The sequence below is a fragment of the Platalea leucorodia genome, assembly GCF_965183815.1.
Source record: "Platalea leucorodia genome assembly, chromosome: 5".
NCBI classification, from domain to species: domain Eukaryota; kingdom Metazoa; phylum Chordata; class Aves; order Pelecaniformes; family Threskiornithidae; genus Platalea; species Platalea leucorodia.
Window position 1 is genome coordinate 21411059 of NC_138827.1, and position 19086 is coordinate 21430144.

Below are 19086 nucleotides of genomic sequence, written 5' to 3' on the forward strand. Positions count from 1 at the left end.
AAAATACTGAGTTGAATAACTGGGTGTGCCAGAGCCGTGCTCACAGGTTGGTTTGTCAATTGTAAGCCTCTGGAACAGAAAAGTCGTGGAGGACTTGAAGTTAAAAGGTTTGGAAAAGACAATAAGCATTGTAATAGGCAAAGCAAAGCATTGAGATTTTTAGCCTGAAGGTTACCTAAAATGGGTCTCAAATGTCCTGCTTGAAAGGTATTTTTATCTGTGAATTTGTAGTATTTCACATTTGTTGAATATCTAGCCATCTGTTAGTGGCATCCAAAGATGTTCATAGTTGAACTTCAGTGCTAATCTGTTCTCATAGTGATAAAACTGAAAGACAAAACTTAGAATATATCCTACCTGCTTTTATCTACATAAAGATATTCCTTATTGAGTGGAAATGTAGATTTTCAGTTGCTTAAATCCTAGGGTTATTGCCTTCTAGCCATGAAACGTCCTTCTGAATATCCGTCCTATATGATATGTATGGTCAAGATATTCTAAATTACTGCAAAGAGACGTAATAAGCAGAAAATATCACGAAGCCTTTGCTGCCATTTTATTTAATATTTGAGAAATTATTAACAAAGTGGAAACAACGTTACACTTATTTTAAACAGGAAATGCAAGAAGCGAAAACAAAGGAATATTATACCAGAAGCAGATAGTATTTGGTGTATTTGCAATTCAGAGAAGGTACAATGAAGGTTTGGTTTAATTTTGAACAGAGCACAGCTGGATCTGTCTCTTAGTTGCTGCCAGGATTTTATCAGTTTTAAATTGTTGAGGTACCATGTACCCACCCTTAAAAAGTGCTTTGAGATGCAGAGGTTGAAAATGTCTTATAAATACCAAGTACATCGTTACAAATCATAAAAATAGGTGTTCTCCATCATGAAAGAGGTGGGATGTGTGAAGCGGAACAGTCTGAGAGAAAATACTGAAATCTGGGTCTGATCCTGACCTCGTGGAATGACATATGGGGGTGATGTTAACTCAGAGGTTTGACTGAAAGACCAAGATGAAATGTCTTATTTTATACTATGATTTTTTTTAATCTAGTCAAAACAAGGAGAGGTTTCCAAAAGGTGGTGATCTAGATTTCAGTTGGGAATGAGGATCACTTGGTGGAGCTTTTTCCTTGCTCATAGTTTGCATTAATGTTATCTAGAAAGAGTATGACTTAAAAAAATAATAAAAATAAAAATTAAGTTACAGGGTAGTAACTTAAGTATGGACTCCTTAATCTTTCAGAGAGGATTTTCTCTTGTGAAATGCTACTTACATTTTATTTCGTTGGCAATGATAGCTAAACATATGTGCTTGTTCAGGTATGTGTGGGGGAAGTGTCAGCAATTAATGGTTGGTTGTAACACTCGATAGTCAAATATAGGGTTAAGTATAATTTGGTCATCATGTTACTTGACAAATGTTAAAAATTAGATGTTGATGTCTTATTTCAGCATGTATTTTAAACTGTTAATTGCATTGGTGCAATACAGTCTGAGATGCAGAGCGGCTGGAATAGCATCATTAGCACGGCTGCCAGTAATGCCCGTGATTCGTGAGCCCCGCTGCATGCCCTGCTGCGTTCCCGTGTGAAACCACAACGGGTGCGCAAAGATACATGGGTTTTTATCAAAACGCTGTCACAATGCGCAGCTATAGCGAGAGCGCTTCAAATCCTGAGCGTGGAAGCCTGCACACCTCCGCTGTTAGGTATTGGCACCTTGCCCAATATCACTAAGTAATTGCTAATTGGCTGTTTCTGTCTGCTGTTGGGGCTTTTTTTAAGAAAACTGTTTATGGCAGAGTTATAAAATTTGTATTTTCTTTCTTTGCACATTCCCATGTAATATATAAATGATATTGTAGCTGTGCACAGCTGGGAGCCTTTCTCAGGGATAGAGCTAATCATATTCTCTGTTATTGGTGTCTGCATCCTATGCAGATATAAAACTCAAGGATACCAAAAAAAGGATTATTTCTTCTATTACCAAGAAGGCTCTGGTTCTCTGTGATCCATAAAGGCAACCTTGAGCTAATAGAAAGTCATAAAGTGGGTGAAGGGATGTCAAGACAAGGTAAAAGCTGACTTTGTGTGGCTGTGGACAGGGACTGAGTGGAGATGGTAGATTAATGGAGCTGTACCTAGCAGTGCCTGTGGGATGGATAGGGCAGGAGGAGAACTTGTCTGGGGTATGGCTGCTCACCCATGGCCAGAGAACAGAGGACAACCCCACTGCTGCTGTGAGCTGGGGACACCCAGCAGAAGGTCACCGAGACCCACGTTTGTCCCGGGGACAGATAGCCAGATCAGTTTGCAGAAGAACATCCCAGGTCCTGCAAACATAACGAAATTTATCATATCCCTAACTGTAGACTTGTTGGCCATGTCTAAGACCTAGCTATTAATAATAAATTCAGCAGCTGTAAAATAGAAAGACTGAGCCTTGCGGGAAAAATACAGAGAAGCAGTAGTTCCAATAAATTAATAATGAATGGCAATTTGCTAATTATTCATGGCTAAGTCCTCTGTATCATCCAAATGTGTTGGTTTTTTGTGGATAAGCATATGAAGTACGTGATTCTCCCAGAGCACCCGCATGAGGAGTGTTTGTTGGACAGTCCCATCCTGCCATCTATGGGCCTAATTGATCAGATGTTTAACACTGCCTATGCTGGCTTTTCCCAGAATTTCTGGTACTTAAGAAGAGGAAGAATGTAGTCCTTTCCTGTAAATAAAGCATGGATTTGCTGATTCATTAAACCCAAGAGATGAGGCGTTACAGTGTGTACCGAGGGTAAGAGGTTCCATCTACAGGGGCGAGGAGCCAACGGGGAATGGAATAGCCCTTTTTTAATTACGCAGATTTTGCTTTTAAATTAACGCAATCTTAATTCAAGACAAAAGGTATTTTCTTACAAAGAAATTTGCAAGGCCATTGTGAGGGGAGGCAGTTATCATTAACCACTGGCACTGAGGTAGGTTTATTCAATCATTTTTCTCAAGCAGACAAAACTGAGATGTTCTCTATTGCTGCTAAAGCAGTAACGTACTTACCGAGATGTCTCCTGTTCTTGTGCTCTCCTGGCCAGGAGCGACAGCTGGTAGTGGATTTCTTACTTTCTCTTATCAAAGCTGAGTCATGGCAGAAGGTTTTTTCTACCTTTCATGGATGAGGATAAAGGTGGAGCTGTTGCTCAGCCCCTGCTCCCCTCAGTGGGATGTGGGGTGAGATGCTGCCACCACAAGCCCTTGATGAGCTGCTGGAGATCCTGGGCCAGGCACAGGTCTCAGCTCTGTTCTGTGACACTGGAGATCCAGGCTGTATAAGTCAGGTTGTAGGGTGCATCATTTTAGTATCCTGGCTTGGTCAGGGGTGCAACACCAACCCAATGCCTCTGCAAGCCTGTCCTCATTTCCTCTCTCTTCTGCCTGAGCACTTCTTAAATTAGGGCAGGAAACTGAGTGTGTGTTGAAATCCTGCCTTTTTAATCTTCATGTAAATTTAATCTATACATCTATATAGAAACGATAAATCTACTTAAAAGGCTGTTCATGGAAGCATTAAATTCACTGCTACATGTGTGATCTCTGTATGTCCCCTGAAGATATGTGATCCACAGAAGTATGGATTCATGTAAGCCATCACCTCGCAGAAGATGAAAATAATTATTTTTTCTGTAGTAGATACGTGTGCGTTTATTCTTAAGTAAAATTCTTAAGAATTATTCTTAAGTATTATTTTTATTTTCTAAAGAGCACCTCCTATGCATTCCCCAGTATTTTTAGGGATGCCATAAAGAACTCGTCTGGTAAGTGGTGCCTTTCTTAAGAAAACTTGCAATACAGAGGAAGCATCCATGTCCATTACTAACAGCTGCCAAAGAAATTACTTCCTTTAAATGGCTGGTTATATGATCCACAGGTGTTACTGACGTTCAGAGTTATAGAGAAATCTTAGACATATTGTCAGTAATTATCCAAAACCGTAAGTAATCGTGAAGAGCTGCAGAAAAGGTCAGTAGTGACATTTGGAAGGAGAAGGAGCATAGAAAGGTGTGAGAGATGCGGTAGTATTTTCTGTGTTAATTTAATTGCGGCAGCTAAACAGAACTATTTTATTGAATAAGCATTCAACTGTGAACTTATGGTTAGTGCAACATGCTTATAATCTTGTCTCAAACATTTCTACATGCTAGGAAGCTCCAGACCGTGCCCTCAATTTATATGTGTTGATTGCATTGTGTCCTGCTTCCTACATAAAGATTCCCAATTAAACCGCTGTATTAATATTTTTAATACATTGGGGTTTGTGCCTGAAATGCAAAACAAAACAAAACAAATCTTCCAAAAATTTAAATTAACTCATTGTAAATTGCACATAATGTGTAATAATATGCATGTTCCTCAGTGGCACTGTGTATAATTGGTGTAGTGTTGGCTACGTCTACTGGACCCAGAGGTATAGAGGGTATCTGCAGAGTGGTATAATGGCCTTGCTATGACACATCTTCTAAATAAGGGGACAAGCAACCATTTTCTGTGGTCATTTTCTGCTGTGCCAAGTCATGAAAATCAAAGAAAAACTAGGCTTAAGGGGACTTCAGAGATCATCTCAGTCATCTGATGGAGGACAGGCTCATGATGCCAGTAGTTGTTCTTGGCAGCTGTTGGACCTGCTCCCCTCAGTCCATAGTGAGTCATCATGGTCAGATTGTAGCCATGTTTCTTTCTTGCATTAGCAACTCTTCCTTCGTATTTAAACCAGGCATTTTCTTACTGCAGCTGAAGCCTGTTTCCACCTGTCATAGTCACCATGGAAAGAAGAGATAGAGGGCTTCTCAGGAGTAAGAAGAAATGAGATCTGAGCAGAGGGAGAGAAAGGCAGTGCCATGACAAAATAGTTGTCTCCAAGTTCATAAAAGCCTCTCCTGAAATGAGCAAGGAATGATCCAAAATTAGTAACTTTACATACTGATAAACACATGCGTTTGCACTACCACCATCAATAGTAGTAGTGACAGGGGGGGCCAAGCTTGCTTCTGGGACAGGTACCCTTCCATCACCATTTTGCAATGGTAACTTAATGTTGTCTGATGCCTGGGCTGCAGTCATATTCCTGAAGTGACTCTTCTTAACTCTTAAAGGTTTGTGTATGTCCTTATTCCTCCAGCTTTAGTAAGCTTTAGTTTCTTTTCCTTTTTTTTTTTTCTTTTTTCTTTTTTTTCCCCAAACACATCTGGGAGCTGGGATGTGAACTTCTCAAACTCAGCCTCTCTGGAGCCGTATTTAGAGCAAAGGGACCGTGCAATGCAGCTGTGCTGCAGGGGTCCAGTGGCAGCGGCTGCACTGGTTGGGTTAGCGGTGCAGCGGGTCCGTCTGTGAGGCACTCGGTTTGATGCGCTCCCCCCGCACGCGGTGCATGGCCCCAGCTGCAGCCCAAGACCTCCTTCAGGATGAGCATTTGTTATTCTGCCTGGAATAATATTCTTCTGATGCCGACAAGGTCTGGGCTGCATCACTGGCTGTGATCACCTCTCCCTGGCATGGACCTCCAGACCTCCCATGGGAGTTGTCCCATACCATGCAGGCTGTGTGCAGGCCCTGCAAGGCTGGCACTGCTGCAGGTGGTCCTTATTCTCAGTAAATTAGCTTTTAGTTATTGTGCAAAGACTTTGGATCGTCTTCTGTTCATATAGTTTGGTGTCATTGTTAAACTCAACAGTTTCATTTTATTGACTGAGAAATCGTATTTTAGTGTATTTGGATATGTGACAGATTTCTGCTAAGTTTTAGCTTGATAGCTTTGCCTGGCCTACCAAATTTGACATTTCTAGAAAGAAATTTATTCTTCAGAGACATTCCCTTTGTGTCCACAGTTTCAGCTGTTGTCCAATTACTTAAGAAAAATTTTACTGTTTTATATCTCAAATACTGGCCTGCAAAGCAAATCAAACTTAATTGTGCATAGTTCTATGTTATGTCACAGCCAGGTGGGCTGGTCTGTGCCAAAAAAAAAAATTATATAGGTATATCTATATACATATAAAAATTAAAATGAAAATTCCTGTACTCGTTAGGAGCCTTTTCAAAGATGCTGCAGTCAGTGAAAAGACATTTATTGATTTAATAAGATTTGAATCAAGCCCAAAGTCTCCTGTAGACATCACTGTGCAGAGAACTGCTGCGTGGACCTAATTTTTCATTGGGGGCATCCCATCCAGTCCTGCCCCTGGATGATCTGCTTATCCAGCTCCTGCTGAGTGTGCAGGGAAGGTCTCTTCCTCCATGTCTCAGGAGGGGTGATGGACAAGAAGCAGATTTGAAATCCATTCTGGGAATTTCCAAACAATTTGTAAAGGTGTGGTCACACATCTGAGCCATCCTGCTTTCTTATGGCTTCTGACCTGCTGCAAGGGACATCCAGGTCCACACCTGTAGGGTTTCATGGTATACTCTTTATAAAGCCAAGCCAAACCTTTGCATGATGCATTGTCCCATCTGGAAACTCATAACGTCTATGATGTACCTCTTTGTTACAGACTGAAGGTGATTTTGCTTTTTTTTTTTTTTTTTTTCCCCTCTGTGTGCGCTCTTTCTTCACTGGTGGGTCTTCTGATCTAAGTCCTCGGTTTTGTTTACCATGTCCAAGTTGGTCTAATAGGACCAGCTGCTACAGGAGAGGTGATCTATCATGGAAAGGACCTGTCCTGGGGATGGAGACTGGGGCGGACACCCAGCTCCTGATCAGCATGTTGAAATTCAGAGAAGGCAGGGTTATAAATCTGGGAGTCAGTTCCTTGGGGACCTTTCTCAAAGATCAAGGTGTATTCGTCCAGGACATTTTAATTAAGTGATCAAGTTTCCAATGGAAAACAGCTCTGAAAACTTTTAACCATCCCCAATGGGATTCACAGGCAAGGTAAAAACCTATCTTCTCTACCCATTCTCGCACAGGGTGAAATGCAGACATACAATGCAGCTGAAGAGCACACAAGTAAAACAGAGTTTTCTTTACATCACAAGTATACCTGGGGGACTAATTTCATAAGATATTGCTGAGACAAGGAGCCAGCAGAGTTAAAAACTCAGCACCTTAAATTCATATATTCATACAGAATAAGATAAATGGCCAAATCCTCCATTTATGTAAGTCATAATAATTCCGTTAGATGTTGGGTTTGAGATCCTTCCACATGGGTGCCAACTGCTGCTCCAAGTAACAATTTCTGAGAGTTAAGGAGAAATTTTCTCTAAATCCATTTTCCAGCTTGAGCTTTATTCTGAGTTATACAACAATAAGTGACTGAGATCGGACGAGGTAGAAATAACCCATCTGAGCAAGGCCAATAACATGTTTCTCCTTCACATTTAGAAGAAACTTTAAAAGTCTGAGGGTGTATCTGTGTTTGAGGGGAAAAAAACCCAAACAAAACCCCCAGTGATCTTCGCTATTAATCCTTACCGAAGTTGCCTTTATATTATGTTTTGTTACATTTGTGTTTATATTCTCAAATTGTCCAATTATAACCACAGCTAACAATGTTAGACACATATTCTTACTGAACTGGATAAATGAGAGAGGTAGAAGCATGTCTAAATGTTCATCTTGGGTATCAGTTAATTATGATAATTAAAACATTTGAGGTCATCTGTGGAACTTATTTACAGTGCGCTGCTGAAGGCAGCGGCTGCCCATGCCCTGACCAGGGTGAGGAGCACTGATGGTCAGAGCTCTTCTTGAACTTGTGTTTCTTTTCAAGAGGTAGAAAACCTTGAAGTAAATTAACTTTTTAGAAAAATTGAAAATCCAAAGAATACCATGAGTAACAAATGGAATGAAAACTAGAAGTGCTATAATGTAATGATATAAATATATTTTACAACTCAATCTGGAATACAGACTTCAGACTTAGCCTCAAAAATTTTGCAGAATGGGGGGGAGGTTCATAAAAGGTTGATAGGAAACAAAGGATGAAAAAAATTTCTATGTCAAGAGATTAAAGATGATTACTGGCTAGCTTCTAAAGGAAAAGAGGCTTATTGAAATATTGGCTAGTCTAGAGAAGGTGTATTAGCAAGCTTTCTCATAAAACAAGCCCAGGAGAGCTTTCACTTGCACTAATCAGTGGCAAATTTTAAACTTAATGCAAAGCACTTCTTCATTAAAATATTATTAAGTGTAGAACTTATTTTCATAACAAGTTGTTGAGACCAAAGCTTATGGGGCTTTGAAAAGGAATTAGGATGTCAAGGATATTAGGATATCAAGGATATCAAGAATTTTCATGAAAGTCATAGAATAGATTTTAAACCCAAGACTTCAGTATTTAAGTGAATAGTCTGACAGGTTGGAAAATGCCATGACTGAGATACTTTAGAAATAAATTCTAGGTTATTTAACAAAAGCAGTTGCTTGAAACCAAACAGTGTTTATCTGAAAAACATGTGTGTTTCTATCATGTCAAGTGTCCTCTAATTTAGAGATTACTAAGAAAAAATAGATAGAGATGATCTCCACAGCTTCTATTTACATTTTCCCGAGAGCTGCCATAAGTTCCTAAGTGCCTGAATAGTTTGTGAACTGAAGAAAATTAGAAAGAAAAAAAAAAAAAAAAATCCTTTTTTTTGCTGCAAGAAAGCTAAAAATAGATTCAGACATTTAAAACTGTGAGCTTTTTCAGTGAGCCCACACTATAAACACTAATTAACCTCTGTACTGAATCATATAAGTAACAAAATGCTGAGGTATTTCAATAAGCATCTAAAATAGAGAACTAAATTAATGATATCCATATTTCCACCTGCAGGTTTATATGTTGAGATTTTGACTGGTTTTTAAATAATAAATTGAGTAGAAAAGCTTAGTCTTCTCAGGGCTTTTCCAAACCTCAGACAAAAAAACATTGTCATCAGATGCTTAGATATTGCTTGTAATATGAGAAATACTTAGTGAAAAAGACCTATGATGAATTTTTCAGAAACATACTTTTTTTCCAAACATATCATAAGTAACAAAGCTGATTCCTTGGCTTTAAAATGTTCTGCTATGAAGCATCAACAACAGTAATCTGAATTTTACTGTGCAGTAAGATGCTGTTACTGTTATAGACCTTCTCTTATAAATTGACCTGGAAAAAGATATATTCACATTTTTAGACTATGCAGTATTTAGATTTCACAAACTTTATTCAAAGCTAAAATATAAGCCTGAGAACTTGATCATTTAAATTCTGTTAATTTACCCAGTTAAAATACTATTCCAAGAGAAAGATCAAACCATTTCATTTTAAATTATTGGGGATGTGAGGGAGAAAGCAACAAATCTCATGAAGTAACCACACTGTAAACTAAGGCACATCACAATATAGCAGTGATGTACAGCTTTTATTTATTTAGCCAATAAAAGGTACATCTGGTACCAGCCCCTTTTCTTTCCTAATGCTGTTTCTGAGCTTTCCACAGTGCTGCAAGTATATGAGAAAATGTCTGTCAGGCTGGAGAACCTAACTTTGAAGTAAGGATCCAACAATGTCTTATCTAAACGAATAGAGACTTTAATGTTTTTGAAGCTATGATTTTCCAGCTAAAGGTAGTTGTATGCAGTTCTTAATCTTCTTCAGCAAGGTGCATTTCTTCATTTTCTTCAACTTTCTTCTTAACCTAGAGTTGAGTTTAAAAAATAGATTCCTGCTATTATCAGAGCGGTATATTGTATAAAGTATGTCTGTTTCAAAATAGTACTTTTTATTAATGACTAAGTGGTTGACATTTTGAAGCAAAAATAGCACTTTTTGCAAAATAACAAAATGCTTTCCCTGAATGCAGATTTCTAAATTAGGATGCAATGTGAAAAAAGGATTAAAATTTCCTTGCACTACTTGTCATCATCTTGTCTGAATTTCAGTATGTCATGTACAGCATCACAGCCAGGCACCAGAACCATCAGACACATGGTTCTACTACTAAAGAAATTTTGCAGCCAGTCCATTTTTGTTTGCAAATGAAAGGCTTATTCCTGACCTTTCAGCATTTACTCTCAGCCAGCAGTCAATGAAACTGCTTGTGGGCTCTGTAAATATTGTTCCACAGTTCATTGTGCAACCTGAGCAGATAGATCATCATGTCCGGGACATGCAAGTGTCAACACAAGTGAGAAAGGTAGTTCAGCTCTTTATGGTCTTTGTTATATAAAATACCCTACAAAATTTGCATTACTTTAAATAAAATTCCCGGTCTAGGGACTGGAACCATCACTCCCCATTTATAAAAAGTTTTTCCCAGAGTGCCAGGGACTTTTCTTGAACATAAAAATATTTTCACATATTTTCTTTTAGCACATCTGTAGTTACTGGCTCTGTCATTTTGGAAGGAGGGGAGTGAGGAGGAACGTGGTGTGTCTGACCTTGTGTCCTTGGTCTGATGCCATCCTGAGCTGCAGCCACCCCGGCACAGCGGAGCAGGAAGGAGCTGTGGCTGGAGCTCGTTACAGAGCTGCTAACAACTCTTAATTTTTGCTCAGTTTGCCCAGGGTTTTGGAACTGGTGCCTGGCTGTGATGCTGTACATGACGACAGAGTGAAAGGAAATTGTCCTTGAATAAACATTTGAGCAATACTGGTTGAGCAAAGCAAAGGCTGGGAGAAGGTTGTTCCTACACGTAAATCAGTGCAATAAAGTGCTGCTTGGGAAAATAACTGCTTAGGCTAAGGGATGAAGCTGGTCCAAAAATTGAATGGGTATGAATTTGTCATGCATAAATCCAGGCTGAGAGAGAAGGATTTCTTACCCTTAGAACAGCTGTGTTCTGTAACAGTCTTCAATAGACAGCGGTGGGGCAAGCAACCAAAATGTTTTTGACAACGAAGCTTAGTGAGTTTATCAAAAGGATTTGTCCTCAGTGCTAAAGAAATGAACTGAAAGCCTCAGGTCTGCTCCATATAAAAAAAAAAAAGTCAAAAAAGAAGATGCAGCTCTTAAGTGCAATTCCCTTTCCGCTGTTCCAATGAGCATCTTGCTGCAAAGCTAAACAAAACCCAATTTCACCCAGGGATTTAGTGCTGGTTTGATTTTATTATCCTGTTTAACAAGTGGGGTATGTGGTCGGTATTAACGAAAGCAATCGGCCTGGGTGTAACTCTACCTAATGCCCTCTTTCCAACTACTCACATTTCTAGGTTTCTTTAAGGTGATTTTTATTGGTTTGCATTTAAGAAAATAAGTCCTGTTTGTCTTTTTTGCAGCCAAAGATTTATTTCATATTCAATACATTAGAAGTAGCCAGTTTGTTTTGTGTGTTATTAAAGCAGTGAAAGGATGATGTAGCGCAGGTTGGTGTAGGCATCCTTGGTGCTGCAGAGGGACTGCCAGAGGAGTTGAGACCAGTCCAGGGTTATCTCGGGAAGGTTTAGTTGGATTTGGTATCCAAAAGAATGGAGAAGATATTTCCATTTACAGAAATAATATGTTTAGGTTTTGCATGCTAATAGGATGTTTCTAATATGCTAATAGTTCATCTGTGCAATGAGAATCTAAGCTGTAGCATGACACTTAGCTTAATGGGTTGTACTGATTTTGCATTAGAAGCAGCAGCAGAAGAGCAAGTCTACCTCTGACCTTGGCAGGGAGTTGTCCTTGTTTTGGGTGTAATCTTCTGAGGCAGGATCCTGATATATAAATAACAGGTAATCTAATATTTTAAATTTCACTACCTTGACCAGGAAAAAGTTATCAGGTCTGACAACAGCTGTCGCAGTCTGATATATCTAAATCCCTTGCGGGAGATAAGTGAATCCTTTGAGAAGCCCATGTTGTTTATTTTAAACCATTGAAGTGTGTGCTTGGATCCTCTGTTTTCTTGTAGGCTATTTGCATCAGACTTCTGTTCCTTGATCTCAGCTTTTAATAGCTCCCCAGGCAATAAATGCATTTCCTTCCTCTGAGTGTTTGCACGATGACTTGTTCTATAGATTAAGCCAGGCACTGTTCGTCTCATGTTCTACCTATTTTCTAGTACCAAATGAAAAACAGTTGTACTTCTCTATGACTCATTTGTAACTGGAATACTCCACATTAATGTTCACCATCGTATTCGTGTCTTTTTTTTCCTCTAACTTGTAGCATTATGTGGCGCTCTGTTTCTCTTGGAAAGTTTGAAGTCAAATCTTATAATGTGCTCCTTCTTAAATTCTGGATAGAGATGTGCAGCCATAACTCCAGCTTAATTAAGTCTCCTTTTACAGAAATTGTAGACATTTCATGAATTTCATCATGACATTGGCACATTTCACCATGTAATTTATAAAGATTTGTAATGATTCATTTGATAGGCATTGTCTGTGGATTTCAGTTCATCAGGGATCAGTAGAACTGTAATTATGCAGGAATTATTAAATAACTTATTCACAAATGGCTGTGCCAGTGAAAGCAAATATCAGAGCAGTTGAACAGCATCTAGTTCTTCTAGGTATGTGTTATATACGTACAAGGATTGCAGAGACGGGGGTGTTTACTCTAAACACAGTAGTAATTCACAGATCAGGCAACAATGTCTGTAAATGAGAATGAGACTTTTGTTCTGGAAATAGTTGTCTATGCCTGTATTTCCAGAGCTGCAAGTAGCAGGAGAAGACTTTCATCTGGGAAACCCTAGGGGAAGCAAACCTGAAGGTGGTTAGGTCAGGAACCCAGGATCCCCTTGGTCAGGGGGAGCATCTCTAAGGGCTGAACCAGGGCCTTCCTGGAGGTATTTAAAAGATGGGTAGATGTGGTGCTTGAGGACATGGTTTAGTGGTGGACTTGGCAGTGATAGGTTAATGGTTGGACTCGATGATCTTAAGGGTCTTTTCCAACTGTAACGATTCTATGATTCTACAAACATCAGCAACTTAGGTACCTGAAGTTAGTAAGAACTCTTCCCAGTGAGCTCCTTGTGTCCAAGTTGCTGCTCTGTTGTAACTCAGGCAGATTCCCCTGTTTTCCTGTTTTATGATAATCAGGATGATGAGTTGCTCAGCTGCCTGCTGCTGTGGGGACTTTTCCTTAGCCCAAGGCTGCTCTGTGGGACATGGAGGTCCCGGCCCCAGGTCACTGCTCTGAGTCAGCAAGAGGAGAACGGGCAGAAATGTGGTTCTTGTGTACCAGGACTTGCATCCTTACAGGTGGACTCCCTGTCTGACCCCAGGTTAATAGTATTTATTTAGAAATCATGCTCTGCTTCAGTGAAATGAACTATTCATGTTAGCAAAAGCATAAACACATGATGCAATTTTAGTACATGTATGGCTAAGCGATACCTCTGACTGCACCAGAATAGTGTAACTGGCATTTCTGCATGTGCAGAGCTTTATTGAAAAAAAAAAAAAAAAAAAAAAAAAAAGAAACAACAGCTTTATCATATAAGTATAATTTAGTGTGGCAAGATATCCCATGGAAAAAAATGGGGGAAAAAATAGAATTACTCTTGCTGGTTACAGAGCACAATATTTTATAGTGTTTCTAACCCACAAATCTTTTATACGGCCCAGATCAAATGTGCATGTGTCGGAGCAAATGCTGCCGGGCATATTGATCAAAGGTCTTAAATATTGAGGTCAGCTGTCTCGCCTATAGATTGTACATAGCTTCCACTGCATGCCAGAAAAAAACAAGTCTACCTCTTTTCAACATCTGGGTAAGGTGCAGTCAGCCAGCAAGCAGGAGCATTTTTATATGTCACTTGGTTTTTCCAAGAGAAGCCGAAGCATGGCTTAACGATATACTCCAGCCTTGTGCGGGATGAATGAAAACATGCTGGTGCTGGCAGAGGGTTTAACTGGGCTGCAGGGCTGTGTAGGAGAGGAAGGTGTTTCTGGGAAGATTCCCCTGCATCCAGACTATTTTTATTGGAGTTGTGCGTATTCAGAAGTGGGAGAAAATTAACAAACCTTCCTATTATCATGAAGCTGGCAAAAGCATTTGTTTAAAATTATTAGCAGTTGCAGGCATACCACTATGCACACAGGACGGAGGTAGTGCAATGGCATGCGTCGTATTGCATCTCTAATGTATATTTTCCCTTATTTACTTCCAGAAATACAGTGACAGTTGTGCAGATTTAAAGAATGACCTCTGAGAACACGAATATAATTATTGGGAGTCAGAACAATGCTAATCATATGTTTCTGAACAGCAAAAATGCTAACAGATTTCTAGGTCTACATTATTCATGAGCTTCCTATTTATACATATGAATGAAAGACCAAGCTAAAAGGATGCAGACTACTTTGTCACTTTTTCTTCATTTTGTTATGGTCTCAGCAGCTGTAAAAATCCTTAAAGCAGCAGTTTTCTCTGGAAAAATCTGAAATAGGAAATAAAGACTAATGAGCAAATATTGTTTATCCTTTATAATACTATAACTTGAACAACTAAATAAAAACATTGTATTTCATGTAACTTTTGTGATGTAGATGTAATTAAAATGTTGACAGGAAACAGAAATTCAATAGGTTTCTCTATTTGCTTCAACCTGGTTTTGTTGCCTAAGGCACGGACAGCACACAGGTGACATGGCACCAGGAAAGGCGCAGACTCATTAGCAGCCTCATTAGACCTTTGACATCAACAGAAGGTCATATTCAGTGTAGCACCCCTGACAATTGGGTTGTCTGTCGTCTTTGTTGCTTTGTTCATTTTGCAATTCGGTTATGCAGTGCTGTTCTATAAACTTGATTTAGAAGAGCAACAGGCTAGGAAGGGTTGATTAAGCACTTAGAGATCAATTTCAGAAAACTCCTAAAATGTTCTTTTTTTCTCTTTCATGAATAGAGCTATTCCTTTCCCTCCGTTCATTTTAATTAAAAACATGCAATTTATTTTAAGGCTTTTTCTTTTATGAGAATCTCCATGACTGGTTACTACGCACTGATTGATCATCCCTCGACATTGAGGTGTGCTCTTTGCTTTGCAAAGAGCCTGTGTGTCGCACAGAGGGGACCATGGCAGATGCTTACGTTTATGGATTGATGGGCAAACCACAACATACGAGTTGAAATGGGTAGTCAGGCAAGACAGGGACAGGTTAGGGTACAACAGGAAGCTTTCAAAAAATTTCCCTTAACTGATCATGCTTAAAACAATGGCGGCTTCTTTTCCTTTTTGGCAGACAGTCTGCTGTGGGTCTGGCTGCAGCTGCTCATTGAGAAATTGAGATGCTTCAAGTGTGCAGGGGAAGGAAATTTCATAAATCATATCCTCAATAGTGCTTTTCTAATAAAAGTTATAGGAAAAAAATTGTAAACCATGTGGAAGACTTCATAAATGCAGGTCCTCAACAGAGATGGCAAATTGGTTGTGCCTTTTATTATGTTTTATTTTTGATAATACTCAGCAGTGTCTTGTAACTGGATACACAGCGCTGAGAGAAACGCTTTTCGATTTGACATCAAACGAGCCCTATTGATGTATCTTCTTAGAATGCAAAAGTGCTGTCTGAGGTTTTCTTCATTTGTGAAAGTTATCATTATATTTCATAAACTGCAATGGGTGTCCCTAGGCTAGAAATGCACTGCTTTAGAAATCTTTCTCTGCATCTGAAGGAGCCTCAGCTTCTTTGGGAAAAAAAAAAAAAATCCTTAAGTGGCTTTACGTAGAGTAAGTAGTGTGTCACCGGGGTGGCCAGACCATTTTGATCTCTGTGGCGTTTTGGCAGAAAAGCAGAGCTCCTGGCTGACCAGCAGCTGCTGGTTCCTTTCCCTTCTCTTTAAATCCAGAGCATCACCTCTCTATTCAGTAATGTGTTTGCTGTTCTGCATCTCTTCCACATCCAGAGGTCATTCAGAAGACTGCAGACAGCCCTACGCACCCAGGGCGTGCATGGGACTCACCATAGAACAAAATATTTCCGCCTGGTTTTGGAGTTCTTTGCCTTTTCTTAGCTTCTCTCTACACATAACCTTCACCATCTCCGAACTACCCATAACCATATTTTCTTTGCAATTAATGTATGAATACTTTTCGCTATCCTGATGTAAGGGACCCTTTGTGTGGTTTGTTTTACATTTTTCTCTTAGACTTGCTTTGCAGGAGTTTCTTCAGCCACATGTTACATGGGACTGTTGAAGGCTGCAAGTGCTGAGGTCCATTCTGAAATCTGTAAAGATTTCATTGTTCAAATTTATTTTTCAAATCTGAAAAATTTCATTATTCATTTATTCAAATTTATTTTTGGTCCTTGAAATTTGTTGCAGTTCACTTTTTCATTTTTGAAGAGTTTAGTGCTTGTAAATAGTAGTGCAAAGATGTACTAGTGGTGGGACCTTAAACTAGTGGGTATATTTTTGTGATACTCAAAAAGTAGACTGCAATATGAATGGGTGCTTTTGCCAAAATCCCTCTGTTCAGGATAAATTTCCCTGATTTATTAAGTTCCTCAAATTACAGGCATTTCTGTGGAAGGAAAAGCCTTGAGCATATACCAATGTGTTATACATGTGAAACTGTTGTGATACTGGGGACAGAAACTGCATACTCTTACTGGCAAGAATATTGAATACGTGACCTTTATTTTAAATATTATTTTGAATGTTTTTAATGGAAATATAATTTTTGCTTGTTAGTGGTTCACATCCCCCCCACCCCCCCACCGCGAAATTAAATTTAAAACAATTTTTTTTCACGCTGTAAAATAGTTCATCCTACCTAAAATATGATGATTCATTCTGGAACTTTTTAAAAATTAAATAAATAAAAAACTTTAGTAGACTCCAGAGTTAAAATAATGTGTTGTTTTAGTATCTTTCTTTGATTTTTCATAAGAAAATCAAATTCCATTAGAATTTTAAGTAAAACTTTAAATTCCTCTCATTACTTTTTGTGTGCAAGCTAAGAACATATGTGGTGCTCTTTCAGTGAGTGCTCTTAAAACTTAACTTTCATTGGACTTCATTTACAAGAATACACTAAAAAGTGTCATTAACATGGTTTCTACAGGCTTAAAAATCTTTGAATATTTATTGAAAAACTCCTGCTATCAAACTAACGTAGGCGTAGAGCAGTGAGGATTGCTGAAGGATAGAACAAGTAAACTACCTGGCAATTTCAGGTCTATTTCAGGTCTCAAACTTCAAGTTGATAATTATTTATTTTTTTTAATGTCTCATAGACATTGAGCTATTAAATAATTATCATCCTGTAATAAAAGAACAAACCATTTAAATAAAATAAACCATTACTAGGCAATTAAGGTGTAATAACTCAAACCTGTAGAAGAGCTCAAATTGTAATTGCAAAATATTAATGGTGAGCAAAAGACACAGAATAAATTAAGGTCATGTCTCTACCCAATCCACTTACAGTTTCCATCCAAAAGATTTATTATTAAATATGTTTTTCCATTTACCATTGTACTCACACAATCTCTGGCTTACCTAGGCTTAAAGACCTCTATTTCAAAATGAATCATTAATCTTTAACAAAGTTGATGAAGCCCAGAGGAGATTAGATTAAATAAGCCTGGCTAATTATCAAAGGTCATAAATGAAAATAGTTATGAGGGGTTTTGTTAATTGATTAATGTGTTAGTATTTAATTGCTAGTTGTATTTTGGACCACTTATTGATTCCTCCAATACATGGGAAGTCTAAATATTATTACAGCAAAATCCAACAATTTTACTAATGCAGACTGAAATGAAACAAGCTTTTTGTATTCTCCTGTTACAAAATGGTCTCCTTATGATCTGTAAGAGTGCTAGTCTGGTAGCATCATGTTTTGACACTTTCTCAGACCTAGAAATTGCACTCTCATTAGATAAGATGTTATTGATATTGATACCCCCATCCTATAATAAAATATCTCATAAAATTGTGCTTTCTCTTACATAGTGTATGTAAATGCCTTTCTATAGTAAATATTAATATCTAATCATACCTTTTCAAATAATTTTTATTTATCTTAAGAAAACTCATGGGATTTTAAACCAAATATAAATAGGGAAACCATTTAGAGTGTTGATGATTAATATCTAGACTACAAAATACTATAAAAAACTAGAATAACATTAGAAAGAAAAAACTAGAATATATGCCAACGCTATGGTTTTGTCAAATTAAGTGTGTATCTTTTCTTGCTTGTGTATCTGACTTCTCGGTCTTCCTAAGAAAATATTATTGAGCAGAATGGATTTCTATGCTCTTGTGTGTGTCATATCTTAAAACAAGATTTCAAGAAACATAAGTTTTTAGCTAAAGGCAACCTGAGTTTGTTCCAGTAGTCATTTCACAGGTGAGATCAAAATACCTGAACAATGGCAGAAACTGATGTTACAATGTTGAGGGCTACAGAAAACAATTAAAACATTTCATAGTTTCTGTTTGTCATAGTTATTGTAAAATAGGTTAGACTTTCTGTCACCATAATGGTGTAGAATACAAAGAATGAAATTATATCTCAGACTTGTATACCATTGCTTTTTATTCTGAAAAACAGAATTTGAGTGTTGCATATGGCTTTACTCATAATAAAGAATATTTTTCATTTTTAAAAGCCGCTATCCTCCTAACAGTATCAATTGCGCCAACCAAAACAGTTTCATTTTGGACCAGCTGCAGAGTGATAAAATAAGCTTTGTAATAAAAAATTGGGTTCATAGCTTTAACTCAAGACTTATTCTGTAATCGTCCCAGTGAAGGGCTGGTGCTGAGCTCATGCTGGGTAGGGGGCTCCAGAGAACTGGAAAAAAGCATCATCATTTTTATATTGCTGAAGAATTACCCTTCTCTAATGGTTCGAAATGGTCTTTACGGTGACATTAACATCCACTGTGAGCGACAGACAAACGTTGTTCGCCGGCTCCAGCATCAGCAGAAATGTACTCCCACATCTGCAACTCAGGAGTGCAGGGAGAAGGCGGCTGCCACGCGTCTGGGCAGGGATGCTGGTAAGTAGGAATAGAACTATTAAGCCACTGTCTGTTCCCTATCTTAATATGGAGCAGTATTGGACTGATTCTGTGTCAATGAAAGTCTGTTTTGTGATTTGTAGTTTTTAAAGACCTTGATTTGCAGAGGATATCTTTACAGTCTTCATACACTGAGGAAAAAT

General features: G+C 38.4%; 1 protein-coding gene across 1 annotated transcript in view; it reads left to right on the plus strand.

Moving 5' to 3' along the window:
* The window catches only part of NEGR1 (neuronal growth regulator 1), a gene marked incomplete at its 3' end in the record, with an annotated part of 293377 nt that overhangs the window by 236136 nt on the left and 38155 nt on the right, over positions 1 to 19086 (plus strand). The gene's annotated exons all lie outside the window — the stretch shown is intronic.